Source organism: Narcine bancroftii, chromosome 1 (assembly GCF_036971445.1).
Source record: "Narcine bancroftii isolate sNarBan1 chromosome 1, sNarBan1.hap1, whole genome shotgun sequence".
Taxonomy (NCBI): domain Eukaryota; kingdom Metazoa; phylum Chordata; class Chondrichthyes; order Torpediniformes; family Narcinidae; genus Narcine; species Narcine bancroftii.
Genome location: NC_091469.1, coordinates 304,573,177 through 304,585,365, shown reverse-complemented (window position 1 = coordinate 304,585,365; position 12,189 = coordinate 304,573,177). Strand labels below are relative to the sequence as shown.

Sequence of the window (12,189 nt, the reverse complement as noted above, 5' to 3'; positions counted from 1 at the left end):
CATTGATATTTGGTCTGGGCACAACTTGGTCTAGTTCAAACCAAGCATTGTGCAAGAAACAACATCCTGAGCCATGTTGCAATGATCATTATCATACTTCCCTTCTGAGAAATTTGACAACCGTTTGTATAATTTTACAAAAATATAGTTATATGTCAATCTAACATATAATGTTGCTTGTACAATTATATTTTTATTGTATAATCACGTAGCAATTTTTAAAACTTGCAGGAAAGTTGCATCACCCAAAATTAGTTTAGACCTAATTTACTATCATCTATCAATTTCATGTTGTACTTAGACTACAAATGCAGTGTATTTATATACAGGCACTCCTCGACTTGAGACTTATGTCCATCTGTACACACGATCAAAATTTAAAGAAAAATGTAAAAAAATAAAATTTACATGGATTATGTTGTATTTGACAAATTACAACAGGGATACAGGGCATGTCAGAGTCAAAATATGCGCACTTACCTTGTTAGTTGGTGTCCTGGGGTCCGTAGGCTGGGCACAGCCATCTTGATTCCTGTGCACAAGGTAAACATGGACCAGAATGCGGAAAGATTCACTAAGGTTGATTGACAAATTCAGGAAGCTTTAAATTGTTATCATCAAAAAGACAATGCAAAAAAGATATGATTAAAAAGTTTGCCTTAAGACTTTGGTACTCCACTTCTGACTTACGTCCATTTTGAGATACAACCAATCATTCAGTCCCAATTACGGTTGGAAGTCAGAGAGTACCTGTATACAGATAGTCCCCGATTTATGATGGTCGAACTTACGAATTTTTGAAGTTATAATGGTTTAATCCGTACTTTCCGTTTTGAGTTGTGATGTGTCCCAGCACTTGCGATATGTGGCACATTACTCTCGTATGATTATGCGTGACAGTAGCATCGCGCAAGAGTAGCATACAGCATACTTTCTAACAGTGCTGACTCAACTACGCTCACAGTCACTGTATTCAACATTTAATTATAAAAAACTGATAAGTGCCGTTTCCTTTTACGATTTATGATTTTTTTTTGATTTACAATGGGAGTTCCAGAATGGAACCCCATCATAAGTTGGGGCCTTTGGAACTGAAAGGAAGCAGCAGCTTATCTGAGTTAAACTTAATTTGCCTGACCACTTTCCATATGTCAGGAGTTATCTCTCAACCTTTGCTTTCTGCCCACTACAATAGCGGGGACCTCCCAGTGGCAACCCATTTTGATTCCCTGCCCCATTTCCCATATCTACATCTCTGTCCAGGGTTTCCTCAACTGCCAGACTGAGACTATGTGCAAATTGGAAGAACAGCACCTCATATTCCATCTGGCCACTTTCCAATCAGATGGCATTATAGCGAATGATCTGGTTTCCATTAGTCCCACCCCCATCCCTTCTTTCTCTTTCCCTATCTCTATGTCTCCTTTCTTCTCTCTCTTTCTCCCTCTCACCATCTCTCTCCCTCTCTATCTCTCTCCCCATCTCTTATCTCTGCCTGTCTCTCTTTCTCCCCCTTTCCCTCTATCTCCTTTCCTCCTGCTCTACATTCATAGAGCATCCTTCCCTAATCACCTTTCCTCTCCTTTCCAATTCTTGCCTGTGCTCCTCCTTGCCCAGTCGTTTAATTGAGACACATGACTGCTTTTTATTCATACCTTGACAAAGGGCTCCAACAAAAACATTGTTTATGCATTTTTGCCTCCTATTGTCTCTGAGAGACCTGCTGAGTTCCTCCAGCGGTTTTGTGTTTTTATTAGGGCATAGATAATAATGGGATAAGGGAGGGGTTTGATGATAGTCTGGAGTACGTTGATATTAAGAAAGAAGAAGTATTGGGTGTTGAAAACATTAAGGTGGATCTCCTTAGGGATTAACGGGATCTATTACTGCAAGAATTAAGAGAGGAAATTTTAGGGCCTTCACAGGGATCTTTGTTAAAACATAATGCTGGAGAAACTTAGCAGGTCAAATAGCATATCTTATATAGCAAAGATAATGATACATAACCAATGTTTCGGGCCTGAGCCCTTCATCGTGTTATGAGCGAAATGTGGGAAGGTGGGTGAAAAAAATGGTGGGGGAGGGGAAGAGCAGAGAGAGGAGAGCAGTTATAGAGATAATAGAGGGATGAGGGAGGGAGGGTATGCCAGTAGGCAGGGAGAAGGGGGTGGCTCTGTGAATGGGGAGAGGTAAGGGGGTGGAGATGAATTACCTCATTAGTCAACATTTCTACCTTCATAACAAATCAAAGATTATAAAAGTAATTCAAGAAGGACCCCCACAGTGTTTGAAAATTTAAATTCAAATCATAATTTAAGCATCTAATCTTCTCCAAGTTTAAACATGGCATGACATCATGTAGCCATAGAGCATGATTAGGTGGGGTAACGTCCTTCCATCGGAGCAACACCGCCCGCCCAGCCATAAGAGAAATAAGAGCAAATACATGTCACTCAGATGTTGTTAACATTATGTCACACTCTCCAACAATACCAAATAAAGCATTTGAGGGATTTGATTCAAAATCAACTTTAACAATTTGAAAGAGAGAAAGTTTGAAATAATTTGGTCAAATATGTCCAAAATATGTGAAATAATGAAGCATCTCCAATGTTGCATTTATCACAAGGAGGAGATACTTTTTTTCCATTGGCTTTTTTTTGTGTGCGTGCTTACTTGTATTCCAATGAATTATTGTGTATTCGTTAATTCTGCATTCATGCTTATATGTTAAACTCAATAAAAATATTATAAAAAGAGAAATCTGGAGCATTAAGGAACTTGACCTGTTGCACCCATCAGGTTACTTGTTCTTTGATAATGGATCCAGGAATGCTCTAAAATTACCCTGCAATCACCTGCAACATCTGATGACGAGTTTTAATTGTTTCAGTTTAGCATGGCATTGTGTGATACAATACTGTGCTGCTGTGAAGAAGTCAGAGATACGACACATTCACGATCTTTCCAAGGTTTTGAGATTAACTTAACAATTAGACCATCCCTCACCACTGCAATACATTAATTTGAAACATAACAATTTCAAAGTAATGGACATAAAGATAATTTGGGCAATACTATGATATGACATGTTAAATAAATTCTCAATGTGTTTAAACCACTTTTTGAAATGGTATTTCAGTGGATAGCCAGTACTATGGAAGTGCCCGAGTCCACCTCAATGTCTTTCTTGTACTCATGGTAACTACATTTGTTCTTCATCATCTTACATCAAATATCTTCTTCTTCTTCTTTGGCTTGGCTTCGCGGACGAAGATTTATGGAGGGGGTAAAAAGTCCACGTCAGCTGCAGGCTCGTTTGTGGCTGACAAGTCCGATGCGGGACAGGCAGACACGGTTGCAGCGGTTGCAGGGGAAAATTGGTTGGTTGGGGTTGGGTGTTGGGTTTTTCCTCCTTTGCCTTTTGTCAGTGAGGTGGGCTCTGCGGTCTTCTTCAAAGGAGGTTGCTGCCTGCCAAACTGTGAGGCGCCAAGATGCACGGTTTGAGGCGTTATCAGCCCACTGGCGGTGGTCAATGTGGCAGGCACCAAGAGATTTCTTTAGGCAGTCCTTGTACCTTTTCTTTGGTGCACCTCTGTCACGGTGGCCAGTGGAGAGCTCGCCATATAACATGATCTTGGGAAGGCGATGGTCCTCCATTCTGGAGACGTGACCCATCCAGCGCAGCTGGATCTTCAGCAGCGTGGACTCAATGCTGTCGACCTCTGCCATCTCGAGTACTTCGACGTTAGGGATGAAAGCGCTCCAATGGATGTTGAGGATGGAGCGGAGACAACGCTGGTGGAAGCGTTCTAGGAGCCGTAGGTGGTGCCGGTAGAGGACCCATGATTCGGAGCCGAACAGGAGTGTGGGTATGACAACGGCTCTGTATACGCTTATCTTTGTGAGGTTTTTCAGTTGGTTGTTTTTCCAGACTCTTTTGTGTAGTCTTCCAAAGGCGCTATTTGCCTTGGCGAGTCTGTTGTCTATCTCATTGTCGATCCTTGCATCTGATGAAATGGTGCAGCCGAGATAGGTAAACTGGTTGACCGTTTTGAGTTTTGTGTGCCCGATGGAGATGTGGGGGGGCTGGTAGTCATGGTGGGGAGCTGGCTGATGGAGGACCTGAGTTTTCTTCAGGCTGACTTCCAGGCCAAACATTTTGGCAGTTTCCGCAAAGCAGGACGTCAAGCGCTGAAGAGCTGGCTCTGAATGGGCAACTAAAGCGGCATCATCTGCAAAGAGTAGTTCACGGACAAGTTTCTCTTGTGTCTTGGTGTGAGCTTGCAGGCGCCTCAGATTGAAGAGACTGCCATCCGTGCGGTACCGGATGTAAACAGCGTCTTCATTGTTGGGGTCTTTCATGGCTTGGTTCAGCATCATGCTGAAGAAGATTGAAAAGAGGGTTGGTGCGAGAACACAGCCTTGCTTCACGCCATTGTTAATGTAGAAGGGTTCAGAGAGCTCATTGCTGTATCTGACCCGACCTTGTTGGTTTTCGTGCAGTTGGATAATCATGTTGAGGAACTTTGGGGGACATCCGATGCGCTCTAGTATTTGCCAAAGCCCTTTCCTGCTCACGGTGTCGAAGGCTTTGGTGAGGTCAACAAAGGTGATGTAGAGTCCTTTGTTTTGTTCTCTGCACTTTTCTTGGAGCTGTCTGAGGGCAAAGACCATGTCAGTGGTTCCTCTGTTTGCGCGAAAGCCGCACTGTGATTCTGGGAGAATATTCTCGGCGACACTAGGTATTATTCTATTTAGTAGAATCCTAGCGAAGATTTTGCCTGCAATGGAGAGCAACGTGATTCCCCTGTAGTTTGAGCAGTCTGATTTCTCGCCTTTGTTTTTGTACAGGGTGATGATGGTGGCATCACGAAGATCCTGAGGCAGTTTACCTTGGTCCCGAACAAAGCCTGAAAAACTCATGCAGTTTGGCATGCAGAGTTTTGCCGCCAGCCTTCCAGACTTCTGGGGGGATTCCATCCATACCTGCTGCTTTGCCACTTTTCAGTTGTTCGATTGCCTTATATGTCTCATCCAGGGTGGGAACCTCATCCAGCTCTAGCCTTAGGGGCTGTTGAGGGAGCTGGAGCAGGGCGGGATCTTGGACTGAGCGGTTGGCACTGAAAAGAGATTGGAAGTGTTCTGACCATCGGTTGAGGATGGAGATCTTGTCACTGAGGAGGACTTTGCCGTCTGAGCTGCGCAGCGGGCTTTGGACTTGGGGTGAGGGGCCGTACACAGCCTTTAGAGCCTCGTAGAAACCCCTGAAGTCGCCAATGTCCGCGCTGAGCTGTGTTCGTTTGGCGAGGCTAGTCCACCACTCATTTTGGATCTCCCGGAGTTTGCGCTGAAGATGGCTGCATGCGCGACGGAAGGCTTGTTTCTTCTCTGGACAGGACGGCTTTGTAAGGTGAGCCTGGTGGGCAGCTCGCTTCTTTGCCAGCAGCTCCTGGATTTCCTGGCTGTTTTCGTCAAACCAGTCCTTGTTTTTCCTGGAGGAGAAGCCCAGTACCTCTTCAGTGGATTGCAGTATGGTAGTCTTCAACTGATCCCAGAGGGTTTCAGGGGACGGGTCCGTGAGGCGGGTTGCAGCGTCGAGCTTTGCTTTGAGGTTTGCCTGGAAGTTTTCTCTTGCTTCGTCTGACTGCAGGTTTCCAACATTGAACCTCTTTCTGGGGGCTTTATTGTTCCTGGGCTTTGGCTTGAAGTGAAGGTTGAGCTTGCAGCGAACCAGCCGGTGGTCAGTGTGGCATTCTGCGCTAGGCATGACCCTGGTGTGGAGCACATCTTGTTTGTCACTTTCTTGCACCAGGATGTAGTCCAGGAGGTGCCAGTGTTTGGATCGGGGATGCATCCAGGTGGTCTTAAGGCTGTCCCTCTGCTGAAAAAGGGTGTTTGTAATGACAAGTCGCTGTTCTGCGCAGAGCTCCAACAGGAGGCGCCCATTGTCGTTGCACTTGCCGACGCCATGCTTGCCCAGGATTCCTGGCCAGGTTTCTGAGTCTTTGCCGACACGAGCGTTGAAGTCGCCCAGGATGACAACCTTGTCGGCTGTAGGGGTACGTTGGATGAGGTTGCGCAGGTCGGTGTAGAACTTGTTCTTTTCTGCTGGTTCCGCCTGGAGGGTTGGAGCATAGACACTGATGAGGGTGATGTGACGCTTGTTTTGAAGTGGGAGTCGCATGGACATGATTCGGTCCGAGAGGCCTGTCGGAAGGTTTTCGAGTTTGGAGGCAATGAAGCTCTTGACCATGAAGCCTACACCAGATAGGCGTCATTCACCCGAAGGCTTTCCAGACCAGTAGAGTGTGTAGCCTGCGCCGCGTTCTTGGAGGCTGCCTACATCTGCCAGGCGGACTTCACTGAGAGCGGCTATGTCGATGTCAAGTCTGAGGAGTTCATGTGCAATGAGGGCAGACCGACGTTCAGGTCGGTGGCTGTCAGCCTTGTCTAGCATGGTTCTGATGTTCCAGCATGCTAGCTTGAGTTTGTGAGCATCTTTTGAGGGGGAGGACGTGGAGGGGGAGGACGTGGAGGGGGAGGATGTGGACCTGTCCTCGGGCCTGCGCAAAGGAGCTTTTAGGTGGAGTGCAGTGCGCGCAGTACTGGCCCCACCCTTTACACCCATGGTTCGTGTGCCGTGGCCAAGCAAGCTGGGACGTGGCAGCGAGGTCCTTGGGTCGTAGGTTTTATATCGGAGTGGCCTTCTCCTATGCAGGTTTCTTACCCGGGCTGGAGGGGCCTGCCTCTCTGGGGAGGCAGGCCCCTCCAACATCAAATATAAACCATAGTTTATAGAACATCACACAGTGCTGTACTCTCCAGCCCACCATCTCAGCACCGTTCAATGTAACTGACACTCCATTGATATTTGTGAAGCGCAGGATAAACATGCTTAAGAGCTCATGAGATCAGCATAAGTTTGATGTAAACTTCAAAATAACTGCTGAATGTCTAAAAATAAGAATTCATTTCACTTGAAATAGTGGAAATGTAGTGAGGTTGTTTTGCATTTTTCAATGATGTATACTATAGCTCACTTTAAAGGGATTTAATAAACTGACATTTATGAACAAAAAAGATTAAAACATGTTTCACTGTGCAAGGTGTTCAGAATACTGATAAATAAATTATTTTGCCTAGCAGCTATATTTAGAATTATGAATCTATATTTGTAACACAGGGTATTTTCTCAATGTGATTTCGTAACCATATCAGCTGTGCAGATTATATGTAGTAGATAAGCACCAACAATTAAATTTGCTTTTAACAAATATACGTAGCCAGAAAATACAAACCATTGGCAACAAGTCTAACACTGCATAAACTACATTATTAAATTAAATTTAATTTTAATTTTTTTTTAATGTAGACATACAGCATGGTCACAGGCCCTTCCAGCCCTCAAGCTCATGCTGCTCAAATACTCCATTCAAGCTACAACCCTCGTAGGTTTTGAAGGGTGGGAGAAAACCGGAACAGCTAGAGGAAATCCATGCAGGCATGGTGAGAACATACAAACTCTTTACAGACGCCGCTGGATTTGAACCCTTTCATTGGTTGTTGAATGATGTTGTGCTAACTGCTACGCCAATGAACAATATTTTATTTAGTGGAACTTCCAGTAGATAATTTGAGTGATTGCAAATCACAATCAGTCTATTCTCAAAGGAAATGCTTTTCTGTCTTTTTCCCTTTATAACTTTCTGAATTAACTGGCCTGCGCCAATGGACATGAAAAACTATAGAAACACTTTACTTCATGCAATGTGAGCCAGGTTCAAATGGAAATTCTATTATGACTGTAATAATACAGTAGGCAAAAAAAAAATTGCGGGGAATAAATGAGTAAAAAATATGGAAGTTTAAAATTAGCATGCCTCACCATTGACTCTCAGTTCATGCAATACGCAATATCAAGCAACCAGGAAATTCACTTAAGCAGCATCTACCTGTCCCCATAGTATTAGGATACCAGAGATTTTTACAGTATTTACTATTTACAATGAACTGAAAATGTTGTAATTTCACTATATTAACCAACAAAATTATGCTCTTTCCCCATTGTAGTTGAAACACAGAGTCAATATTCTCAACAATATATTTAGTTGAATACCAAGGATCTAATTCATTTTTTTTTCAACCTCAACATAGCAAAAATGCTATTTTATTAATCTACCATGGATATGTTTTATACTGTTATGAAAAGAAGTGAATCCTATCTCTGCTAATTATATCTTTAATAATATGTAATAAACCACACTGACGTTTGATCCATGGAAGATTTAATCGGTTTATTATACAAAAGAGGCTTCTTTGTCAAATGATATGTTTATTCATTCTTTATATACATATCTTTGAAAAATATTACTATTGCCAGTTTTGAAAAATAAAACAATCTATTATTTCCTTGATGTATTATTAATTAGAAGTTCACATTTCAAATTTACTCTTTGGTACTAATTAAAATCTTGAAAGAAATTGCACGAATTTGGGGGCTTTTTGATCCTATTTCACTTTTCCCTTCATTGTCAATAGGAATGATCTGAAGGTTGGCAGTGGGAGGCAGTAATTACACAAATTATAGAGATCCAGGGAAACCAAGAAAGATACATAAATAAAAAGCCTTGTAGAATGGCAATTAAAGAAAGCTTCAATATCTCCATTTGAGTTTTGGAGAAACACTGTACTGTTTCACTCCTTTTTCTTTTTCAATCTTTTTTATTAGTTTTTATAGGAAATGCAATACAATGAAGAAAAGGGAACACAACTGAAAATACAGTATTACATATGTGTGTGTGTATGTGTGTATATATATATATATATATATATATATATAAAACTTCAAACAATATAAACTCAATCCCTCCTCCACTGAAATGGGTGAAAATGAAAAAAATAAATCAAGAGTATTGTATAAAAAAACCCACCCACCTAACCTATTCTAATTTAAAAAATCCAACAACTAACAAAAAAACAGCTGAGCATCTTATCCTAAGGGTTTCATTTATTTTGTAGTTTTTTGGTTTCTACTGTAAATAAAAAAAAAGGCAAAATTGTATTTCATCTGGAAGAGTAAAGATATCTAATCACATTCAAAACATTTACATCATATGAAAATAAAACATAAAAGGTCATCACGTATCTTCAAATTTCACTGTTATCTAATTTTTTTCTGAACTTAAACAAGAAAACCATTGAGCACTGTTGGAGGTCTAGAGTCTTTCCATTTGAATAGGCTGGCCCTTCTAGCCAACAATGTAGAGAAGGCCACAACCCATTGAAGAGATCCAAAAAAACTCCTTATGTTTGGGGTTAATAACCCCGAAAAGAGCAGTTACTGGATTGGGTTGTAGCTCCACCTGGAGTATAGTTGAAAAGATATTAATATTTTCTTTCCAATAGTTTTCTAAGGAATGACAAGACCAAAACATATGTGTAAATGTAGCAATATCAGATTTGCATCTATCACAAATAGGATTAATATTAAAAAAACTAGCCAATTTATTTTGGGATATGTAAACACGATGCACCACTTTGAATTGGATTAATGAATGTCAGGCACATATAGAAGATGTATTTACCAGTTTCAAAATCTTGTCCCATATATCCTCAAATAAGGGCCTTGATTGTTCTAGTTTAAATCTTATTGTAAAGTACTGGATCTAATTTTAATAATTTATCATATATAATTTCAATTAACCATTTCTGAGATGGATTCAATTAAAAATATTAGCAAAGTCCAGTAATATGGTATTTAAGAAATTTATAATCTGTAAATACAGTAAACCTCCTTAGAACACGGTAGTTGGGGTTCAATATCTTTGATTTTCCATATAGAGACATTGAAAATAAATAATTATGAGAGATAGCACTAGATAAGGCAAAGTGTTTTTTTTTTAATTCACTTCTATGAATGTATCTTTTCCTAGTGAAATCTCATGGTGTTCTTGTAATCATTTTTTTGTTGCAGAATTAAACCCTGAAGGGCTATCGTCAATATTTCTTTCTCAATCCATGCCACTTTCTATCCACTCCCTCTCCTTTGAGTCTCCTTAAGCACCACTTCCTTGACTAAACTCTTAGTTATACTTTCTTTGAATTGGCAATCAGCTTTCAGTATTCAGTTCCAGGATACCTTTGGACAATTTAAAGACTAGAGTAATGTTTCGTTGCAAGTTGCCATTTTGAGGAATACAGATGTACAGTGCAGATTCTAAAAATACTGAAATAAAACAAAAAACGTTGGACATATTCAATGAGTCAGACAGCTTTTTTGGAGCGAGGAGCATGGTTAACACCGTAGGTCAATGTTATTTTATCTGAAGGAAAATGAATCTGAAATATTCATTCTGCTTCTCCTTCCACAGATGCTGCATTATCTGCTGAGTATTTCTAACATTTATGTTTCATTGTCATTTGAAAGCATCAACATCCTTGCTTGCTGTAGCCACACCGGTATATAAGATTCACTTACAATAAAATAGTATAAATTAAATCACCACAATATGCCATGAGACATAAAAAGAGATAATAGAAATAAAATGATACATAAATATTTCCAGTGGCAGTTAGTGCAAAAATTGATATTTTTTATGGGGCACATAGATCTTTCGGTAGTGGTGGATTAACTTAGGGTTTAGGTTAAGATATGTGAGGATTTTCAAGAGCCTGACAGCTGCAAGAGTAAGAACACTTATTGAACTGTGGCTGGGCTTCAGGCTTGTTCACAACTCACCTGTTATTGCTACACCAATTTGAAATATTTGCTTTAAGAATCTATTCCTGGTTTGTGTAAATTGCCATTTAATCATTTCTTTTTTTTTCAGTAATAAGAAATCTTGCTGAGAGCAAAATATTTTACAAAAATGTCAAAACTTTCCACAGTACATTTCTGAATCATTTGTTCTGTGAGTTATCATATAGTTGGTCTGACATCTGTGCTGGAAAAGATTGCTGTGCAGTGTGTTTGTATTTGGATGTAGACATTGTTTCTAAACTATCATTATGGCTATGTATCACTGATGGGAGTCTTTTTAAGCAAGCTCTCTATCATCTCCAGCATTTGAATGAGATTTATTTGATAACATGGAAGTCAGTTAATTTATCAGTGACAGCATTGCACAACATGCCTTTTTTACTGACAGCTTATTGAATCTCATTCGTGCCAGACTTTATTTACAGCGTAACTGCATTCCACGGGCAATATTGTAGATGCACCTTTTCAGATACGCACATTTGTCGAGTGATGGTGAGGAAAACAATGCAATAGCAGGCAGTTGTTAGAAGGTAGGCCATTTATTTATTCAAACCAAATGCACTAAAATTCATAAAGGATGGTCATATTGAATCAGAGGGTTGTCGGTGCAATTCCCACTTCAGATTCTAATACAAAGGATATGTACTTCATACTCCAGTCTCATACAAAGAGAATTCTGCCTCGTCAGAGATGTTATATTTAATAAAGAAATAAAATATTCCCTCAAGGGGATGTAAAAAAAAACAAAGCACTAATGCAGGGTAGCAAAGTATCCCAGTGTACTAATCAGTATTTATCTCTCAACCAGCATCACCGCAATATAAATCTGGTTGTTAATTCCTTGCTATTTGCAAGTCAACTTGTTGTCAACTGAAAAGATACGATCAAAGTCATAAAGAAAATCTGAAATTAAAAACAAAATAAAAATTGCTGGGTATACTCATCAAGTCAGGTAGCAACTACAGAGAGAGAAATGGAGTGAATGTTTCAGGTCAACTAACCTTCAGCAGTAATGGAAAAGTGAGAAACAAGTTTGTTTTTAATTCTGGAGGTCTGGGGAGGATCATGCTCACCACCTAAAGTCATAAATGAATGATCTACATATGAAGAAGTTATGTCTCAGCTCTATAATTCCATCTTAAAACCATCGTTGCACTTTCCAGCTAAATTGCGAATCACTTTATCAGACAATACCAAGAAGTGGCTACTTTCTCCTGAGGCTGCAGCTGGTTTTCTGAAAGATTATCTTCCAGTTTCAATGGTTGAGTAAAACATGTACTTATTGACTATTTTCTATACTTTTTTTGTCCCCTTTTCATATGTACTGTTTTTTTTGCTTACTTTGAGATGAATTTAAACCAATGTTTTATAAGACTTCTGTTTTTACTTAATTCATAAGAGAAAGTTCTTTCTTTTCTTATGTGTAG

The 12,189-nt window shown here is 40.3% G+C and overlaps 1 long non-coding RNA gene across 2 annotated transcripts in view; it reads right to left on the bottom strand.

Moving 5' to 3' along the window:
- LOC138751944 (uncharacterized) overlaps window positions 1-12,189 on the bottom strand; it is a 58,601-nt gene that overhangs the window by 21,085 nt on the left and 25,327 nt on the right. The window contains exon 3 of one of the 2 annotated variants that reach the window (XR_011350279.1): window positions 481-532. The exons of the other annotated variant lie outside the window; for it this stretch is intronic. This is a non-coding gene — a long non-coding RNA (uncharacterized lncRNA). The remainder of the gene's footprint in view (window positions 1-480; window positions 533-12,189) is intronic. 2 annotated transcript variants of the gene reach the window in all.